Source organism: Myotis davidii, unplaced genomic scaffold (assembly GCF_000327345.1).
Source record: "Myotis davidii unplaced genomic scaffold, ASM32734v1 scaffold106, whole genome shotgun sequence".
NCBI lineage: Eukaryota > Metazoa > Chordata > Mammalia > Chiroptera > Vespertilionidae > Myotis > Myotis davidii.
The window spans coordinates 660,782-669,634 of NW_006297290.1; positions in this window are offsets into that span (position 1 = coordinate 660,782).

The following is an 8,853-nucleotide window of genomic DNA, read 5'->3' on the forward strand; positions in this document are numbered from 1 at the left end:
TGAATACTTATTAAAAATTTGAAAATAAATTAGGAATCACCACACAATGCAAGTTTAAAAGAGCTAACAAACACCATCTATATAGCTGAAAAAGTAATGATGCATTTTACATGTCAACGGGTAACACTTGTGTAATACTTCATCTTCTAGTGTTTGGATGAATAGTCTTTGATTGCCTCATCATAAGACAACATAATTTTATTATTTCCTTAAGAGATCAAGATCGACCCAAGGACTTGTATGCATGCATATAAGCATAACCAACGGACACAGAAACTAGGGCAGTGAGTGTGCATGGGGCAGAGGAGGTGTGGGGGATGGGGTGGCCAGGGAGAGGTCAATGGGTGAAAAAGGAGACATATGTAATACTATATGTAATACTTTAAACAATAAATAAATAAATAAATAAATAAATAAATAAATAAAATATGGAGGCAAACAGAAGAAATAGCTGAAAGAGTGGAAAGAATTGCCTCTGGGCAACAGGCTGGAATGTGCAGGGGTGGGAGTTGGAAAGCTACTTTTTGCCTTACAGTAGCATTTGATTCAGGAAATAATATTACCTTGATAAAAATTAATAATTAAAAAGCAACAAAATGGAAGAAAAAATGCTGAAACAACACAAACTGATGAACATAAATTTCCAGAGACAGAGAAGCATTGAACAGACTGTCAAAGCTTCAGGGATGGTTGGGTGGGGAGGGGGGGTAAGAGATCAACCAAAGGACTTGTATGCATGCATATAAGCATAACCAACGGACACAGAAACTAGGGCAGTGAGTGCATGTGCATGGGGCAGAGGAGGTGTGGGGGATGGGGTGGCCAGGGAGAGGTCAATGGGTGAAAAAGGAGACATATGTAATACTATATGTAATACTTTAAACAATAAAGAATTAAATAAATAAATAAATAAAATATGGAGGCAAACAGAAGAAATAGCTGAAAGAGTGGAAAGAATTGCCTCTGGGCAACAGGCTGGAATGTGCAGGGGTGGGAGTTGGAAAGCTACTTTTTGCCTTACAGTAGCATTTGATTCAGGAAATAATATTACCTTGATAAAAATTAATAATTAAAAAGCAACAAAATGGAAGAAAAAATGCTGTCTGCATTTAGCCTGAGAAACTTGAGTGCCTCATCTCAGACAACTTGGTACCACTGAACCAGGTGTTGACAGACAGGACAGAGAAAACCTACATATGCCATCCTGGCACAATTTTTTATTATTTGTTAATCCTCACCAAAGTATATTTTTTACATTGATTTTTAGAGAGAGTGGAAGGGATGGGGAGAAAGAGAAACATTGATGAGAGAGAGACACATTGGTTAGTTGCCTCCTGCATTCACTCTGTCCAGGGCTAAGTATTAAGCCTACAATTGAGATTCGTGCCCATGACCAGAATCAAACTCAGGACCCTTCAGTATGCAGACAGATGCTCTACCCACTAAAAAAAACAGGCTACAGAACAATTTTTTTATTTAACATCAGAGGCCTGGTGCACAAATTTGTGCATGGGTGATGTCCAGCCACTATCGGGCAGAGCTGAGTTGGGGGAAGGGTTGTGGGCAGTTGGCCAGCTGGCCCCACTCTCTGGTCCAACTCTCAGGTGAGGGAACAATTTGAATATTCGCCTTTTATTATATAGGACTAGAGGCCCAGTGCATGAAATTTGTGCATTGGCGGTGGCGGGGGGCGGAGGGGTTGTCCCTCAGCCCAGCCTGCACCCTCTCCAATCTGGGACCCTTCAGGGGATGTCTGACTGTCGGTTTAGGCCTGATCCCTAAACAAGCAGTCAGACATCCCTCTCACACTCTGGGATTGCTGGCTCCCAACTGCATGCATGCCTGCCTGCCTGCCTGATTGCCCCTAACCACTTCTGCCTGCTCCTCTGCTCGCCCAATTCCCCCCAATTGCCCTCCCTTGATAGCCTGGTTGCCCCCAACTGCCCTTCCCTGCAGGCCATCTTGTGGCAGCCATCTTGTGCCCACATGTGGGTGGCCATCTTGTGCGAGGGCATGATGATCAATTTGCATATTACTTCTTTGTTATATAGGATTTGTACAGTACTGACAATCACTAAGAGCTTTATAAATATTAGCTCATTTAATCCTCAAAACTATTATTATCTCTCACTTTACAGCCTAAAAGTGTCAAAGCTGAGATTTATCTAAACATTTGCTAGGCCACAAACCTATGGATATGAAAATTATGATATGCCCACTTTGATGTTATTAATCCATTTTAACTAGGCATCAGTGAAAACTAAAGCTTCTGTTTATAATTTTACATATTTGATGAGTGAAAAATTCTGCACAGACTCACTTCTGGCTCTGTACCTTTCAAACAGTATTTATCTTCCTCTACCCAAATTTCTTTTGGTGCTAAGTACCTTAAGATAGGTTCTTACTCTGATATGACCTTTGTCCCTGCACATTCATATCACAATGCCAGGTAGGTTAACACAGAGGGTAATAGAATTATTTCTAGGAGCTTCTTTTACACTGGAAAAGCTAGCAATAATTTAACTCTACCTAAAAATGATTTTGACTCACATAAATACATTTTACTATATTCTAACTAAACATATTCCCATCTCAACTTCTCATAATCTGTTCTGTAAAATGCCTGCAGCATCATTTACAATGCCACTAGACATAAAGGGAAATGAGACAGAAGGGAATTTGAAGAGGGAAAAGGCAGTGGTCATTGTTAAATATATTATTTCATCAAATATTGCCAAACCATATGACCACATTGCTAGGTGTTCTTCTGTAATAAAGAGGCTGACTTCATTCTTGATGTTTGACTACTGACATCATTTAAATCCCTCTTTCCTACCTACACTATACCTGGGCAACCAAGATAAGAAGACCGGTGTGTGCGTATCATGTCTTTCAGTGCTTAAGGGCGCTCCAAACTTCACAAACCCCAAGCCTATTGAGAACTCCTTCCCAGACCCACCCCTAACCACCATAAAGGCCCAACTTACTCTTTTGGCTTCTCTCAAGCCAACTGAACCAGCTTTCACTGATGCCAATATCCCTAGAAAATCTCACTATTATGAGTGGTAAACCTTTCCATATTCTGGTATGTGTGGTATCATCAATCTTGACATTCAAACCAATTGGCAGGTTGGAAGGGCGAGTGAGAGTCATTCCCAAACAGTGAGAAGCCTGTGCAAATGACCAGCCCTGAAGCTTAGCCATTATTAATTTCACTGTAAATACACTTCTGTGTGCATTTGTACAATTTTCTCTCTAAAACCTCCACTCTGACTTGAACAAGCCCGATGCACAAAACCTCATATTTTCAAAAGAATGTGAAGTAGTACGATAGTTCTACACTTAAGGATTTTTATATACCTCCTTAAAAGTATCCAGGTCTTTCTCTAAAATATTTACTGGATAATCCAAGTCAAGAAAGAAAGAGAAAAAAAAAGAAAACACTGAATACACCAGCAGAGTAAACATGTTGAAAGGCCAAGAAGGAAAGGACAGCCTGAAAGCTTTGTCCTTCAGCTGGAAGACAAGTAAAATGCTGCCATAGAACACAACAAAGGCTTCAGCTCCTTACCAATAAGCCATTTCCGCTACAACAGGAAACTGCTTCAATAGAGCAATAGATTTTATGAGCCTTGAAGATCAGTGTGCGAAAGTCCTGCCAGTCCAGCATAAGAAAACAACCACTAAAATGATTTCAAACATCTGCTTCTTTTAGTGCCACGCAGGCAGCCACAGCTATTGCTGTCCTCCCCGTCATATCCATGGCAGCCACCAGCACCTCCCTTGCCACCACCATTGCTGTTCTTCACACTGGGTCTCTTCAAGCTGATGTTATCATTTCCAGCCCCAACATCTGCTCCTTTAACCCCTGCTGCCACCAGCTCCCTATCAGCTGCCTCCATGTAGCAACTCTCCAGTTTCCATCACCCCTCTTGCCCCCAGGTCACCAGTATATACTGCAACCACCATTAAAATCACCACGAGTCCTATTTCCACTACTTCATCTGATTCCTCTGCTATTTACTACCCGAGAAGGCACCACAATTTTTACTGACCCTGTACCAAGTACACTGGCAAGATCTATGAAATATTGCTAATTTTGCTTTATTCAATCTGGAAGCAGCTTTTTTCTTTCTCTTTTTGTTGCTGTGGTTTTACATGTTTCTCTACTTTGAACTCTGTGCCAAGGTCTGTAGGCAGCTGCAAGTGTTGTCTGCACACCTGTGACACTGTTATGAGTTAATTTCCACAACCTTGAGTGGGAAGACAAATTTTTGAATGGGTTTCCAAATTTTCCCATTGAGCAGAAGCATAGATGCTGTGAAAAACTCTACTGCATAGCATGGCGAACCTGCTTCCTTGTTGCCATAATTCTGAAATGTTTGCACCTAACAATTTACAGATATAAATTTTTAACATTTATTGGGCATTTATTTTGTACCAGATCCTGCTACATATGCAATACCCATTAACACACTTAATCTTCATGAAAAAACCATGAGTTAGATCCCATAATCATGTACATATATTACTATGAGGAAAATCAGACACTTATATTATTAAATCTCAGAAGAGTTAAATAACTTACATAAAGTCACACAGCTAGTAAATCAAAGGGCAGAGCCCACACAGTTGAACACAGAGCCCAATAGAACACAAATTGCTATAGAAATACACCAACATTTTCCAGAAAATATTTGCTGTATTTTTAAAAGACTTTTAAAAATAGACAATACCAAATGGTAAAATGGATTTTTTTTTTAAGTTCCCCTAGTTAAAACCGGAAGCAGCAAACTTTTTCTGTAAAGGGCCAGAGAGTAAATATTTTAGGCCTTTGTGGGTACTTTCTGTTGTTTGTTTGTTTTTACAGTCTCTTAAAAATGTAAACACCATTATTCATTTACTTTGTACAAAGTCAAGCAACAAGCCAAATTAGGTCCATATGCTATGGTTTATCACACTGTACTCTAGTAATAAATTGGTTACCATTTTCACTAAACCTAAATTATAATACACATTTCATTTTGTAATTTTTTCATAGTCTTAAATAGACCTCTCTTTATTATTTGTTTTCTTTACTCAGAGAACAAGTTTCCTCCTGAGACATATCAGAGTCCATTTTTCTATGTCTATGGAGAAACAGCATTAAAATCATTGCAAGATGATTTTACCTTTGCGAGTATCTTTCCTTCTCTTTTTTAACTGTGCTCAGCTAATCAGAGAAAAGATTTCTGCGCATTCAGAACTCTTCTTGCTTCCTTTCCTACATGTGGCACAAAATAAATTTTAAAAATTATCAGTTTCTAGTGTTTCCATGCAACTGTATCTCTTTAATAAGATGTCTCCATTTTGTTTTGTTTTAATTGAAAATAAATTCTGAGTCTCTCCTTCTTTATCATGTTCACCTAATCTGTCTCTTAGATCAGATGGAATTTAAACACAATCTTTTTCTCAGCAATTGCTTAGACAAAGGATCATATTTTTTAAAATATTTTATTACATAGAATTTGGAATTACAAACATCTTACTATATTCCATAACATTTCTTTTAGTATTTTTATCTCTTCCTGGGAAAAAAATAATTAAAATCTAAAGAGAAAAAATATTTTCATGTCAGTCTTTAGAAGATTATCCCACATTTTAAAACCTATTCTTTCTTTTCTTTTATTGTCATTTTTTATTTATTTTATTTTATTTTTCCCCCGTATTTTATTTTTTAAATTTTATTTTATTGTTTAAAGTATTACAAATAATAGTACATATGTCTCCTTTTTTCCCCAATGACCTTTCCCCAGCCTCCCCTACCCGTCCTCACCCCCCCACCCCAATGGTACATTTTCATCACAGACATGAATCAACCCTTCTTTTGTGTTTGGGAAGTAAGATTCTATCTTTTACAAAACTTCACTGGATTCCAGAATATGCCAGAAAAATCATTTACTTTTCAACTACTGTCCTGTTTATTAAAAATCTGCATTAAAATAATAAGTTAATAAATACAAATGCTGTTAATCCACTCCATAACTCAACCCTAGCAATTCTTTTATGGCGAGGACTAGCTATGGACAGAGAATGAATGCCCACTGGTCCTTCTATATCCCCTGTAGAATGATATGTTTCTTTCTTTGCCCTTTTAGTCCAAGACCTTTTCATTCCATGTCTTTGTCTTCTATTTCAATACAAAATGCCATCTTTCCAGTAGGCCTAAAACTCCAGAGCTAGACATGGCAATTACAAAAATAATTGTAATTTCTTTCAATGAAGAAGAGCCTTACTCAAAGGAATAATTTAGCTGAGGTTTTGCTGAACCCAAACCAGAAAGAAATAATCAAAATGAAACCTCAAAATAATAAAAAGAAGAAGCAGAAGAAAGTGATCTCCAGGCTGACAAGGGTTAGTTTTATGAACCTGAAGCCAGAGGGACATAGCTGACACAAAAGGTCTAGTCATGGCAAAGGAAGATTGATGAGCTAACTTATGTGGGGAAAATGGAAAATGCCAAATGAGGCATTTTACTGGGAAGTACAAACTATTTATCTAACCTTCCCCTAATAAACATACTGAGAGAAAGCAGTATTGAGAACATTTCAATGTCACCATTATCTATTGTTCGTCCACTGGCTTTGTTACATTAAGAAAAATGAGTGTCCCCAGCAGATTCCCAGAACACTGTATTTGCTTCTAATGATTGTTCTAGATCATTGATAATTATGAACTATATGGAAGTACTTTGGAAAAAAAGACTTGGGGCACATTTAAGTATTAGGATTGATAGTAGCAGAAAATCAAAACGGAAGATGGTGCACATAATTCTCTCTCCTTTTTCTTGAATATACAGATATAAGTTAGATTATATGGTCCCTAACAAAGCTAGCCAAGACTGAGGCAGGGCTTTCCACCAGGTCAATTTTCCATTGTGCCATTGCCAAATTCTCATACTCTTAAATTCAGATTATTCATCTACACTTGAAAGTGAATTCCATAGACTCTCCCATCCTGCAAAGGTCTTCTAAAAACTAAAGGAAGTCAACTATCAAATTTAGTAAAAATAAAGATAGATTTTAAATTATAAAAACAAATTCTGAAATTTGTATTGATACAGCTGTCGTAATGCAGTGAGTGAAATAATTGATGTTCTCCATATTCTAATTTTTATAAAGGATTAAAAAGCATAAAATAATCTCAAAAATCTATGGGGCTGGGGAACAGAGTAGAAAGATAAGACCTGAAAGGCACTGGATCAAATTATAATATGTTCAGTTATTCTTATGTTTTCCCAATATTTAAAGAAAATTTAACCTGTTGCTTTCAGAGTGAATCAAGACTGGAAATAATAATAAATTTCTGAAAATCCTATTAATGTATTAGGTTATTATAATCAACTAAGTGAGTACTAACTTAAGGTGATTTGAGAATTGTTCTAATATAAGACCTGAAAGGCACTAGATCAAATTATAATATGTTCAGTTATTCTTATGCTTTCCCAATACTTAAAGAAAATTGAACCTGTTGCTTTCAGGAGTGAATCAAGACTGGAAATAATAAGAAATTTCTGAAAATCCTATTAATGTATAAGGTTATTATAATCAACTAAGTGAGCACTAACTTAAGGTGATTTGAGAATTGTTCTAATAAAGCCATGAACTCAGAAAAATTTGTTTTAAATCAATAAAAATTCTACTATAATATTTGAGCATAACAAGCATATTGTAAATATATATCACAGGTTAGTAGTAAAAAAAGAAAAAAGAGGGAAAGAAATTGATATTATGACCCATAGCTACTAAGTGCTATATCAAAACTACTTCCCACTGATAGCAAGTCAATAGCTGAGAGCCTATAATTTAGAAGCACAATATAAGACCCTTTAAATTATCTAATGTCATTATCACAGCAACTCTGTAAGGTAGATGCCAGCCCTATTTTGCAGATAGGAAAAGTGAGACGTAGAGAAATTAGGTAACTTACCAAATATTACATTGCTACTAAGTGGAGAAGCCAGGAATCAAACCCAAACAATATAATTGAACCTGCCCTCAGACACCATATGTGAAAAAGAACAAATTGACTGCCTAGAAGTGGAATCACATCTTTAACATTGTATTCCAGTTCAACAATTTTACACAGTAGAAATATTTAATGTTTGAAACCTTTAGAAAAATTTTTTTAAATTTATTTCTAAGGATAAGTATTTATAAGACAACTGGTCTACACATTCAAGAGATCAATATCATTGGGGGAAAGAGAGAAGAATGTTCTAGAATAAAATAGAGACATAACAAGTAAATGTAATGTATGATCTTTATTTGAGTCCTAGTTAAAACAAAACAAGTAAAATTACTTTTGGCAAAATTCAGGAAATTTTACTATAAACTGAGTTTTAGATTTATAAGTGAATTATTAATGTTATTAGATGTTGCTTGTGTTATGTTATAAAAAAAAAGAAGTTTTAGAGGTAAATACTGAAATATTTACACATTAACTTTCATGATTTCTGTAATTTACCTTAAAATATTTCAGCAAAACAGTCAACATTAAGCATCTAAAGTAACAACTGTGAAATCTAGGGAATGAGTGCATAGTTGTGCTCTGTACTACTCTCTTCACTTTTCTGTATGTTTGGATATTTTTCAAAATAAAAAATCAAATTTTTAAAAATTTTGCATATTAAAAAATTAAATGTTTCTCTTTCAGCTCTAAAGCAATTGTTCTTCACCAGTATTTAGTATTTTGTTATTTTTTTAACCTGCCCTTTGCTACATCGTATTTCTTGGTGCTCTATCACAAGAACTGTCAGAAGGCACTCCCTCTGCTTACTCCGAGAGGCCACCCGGAAAGGGTGGAAGATCTGTT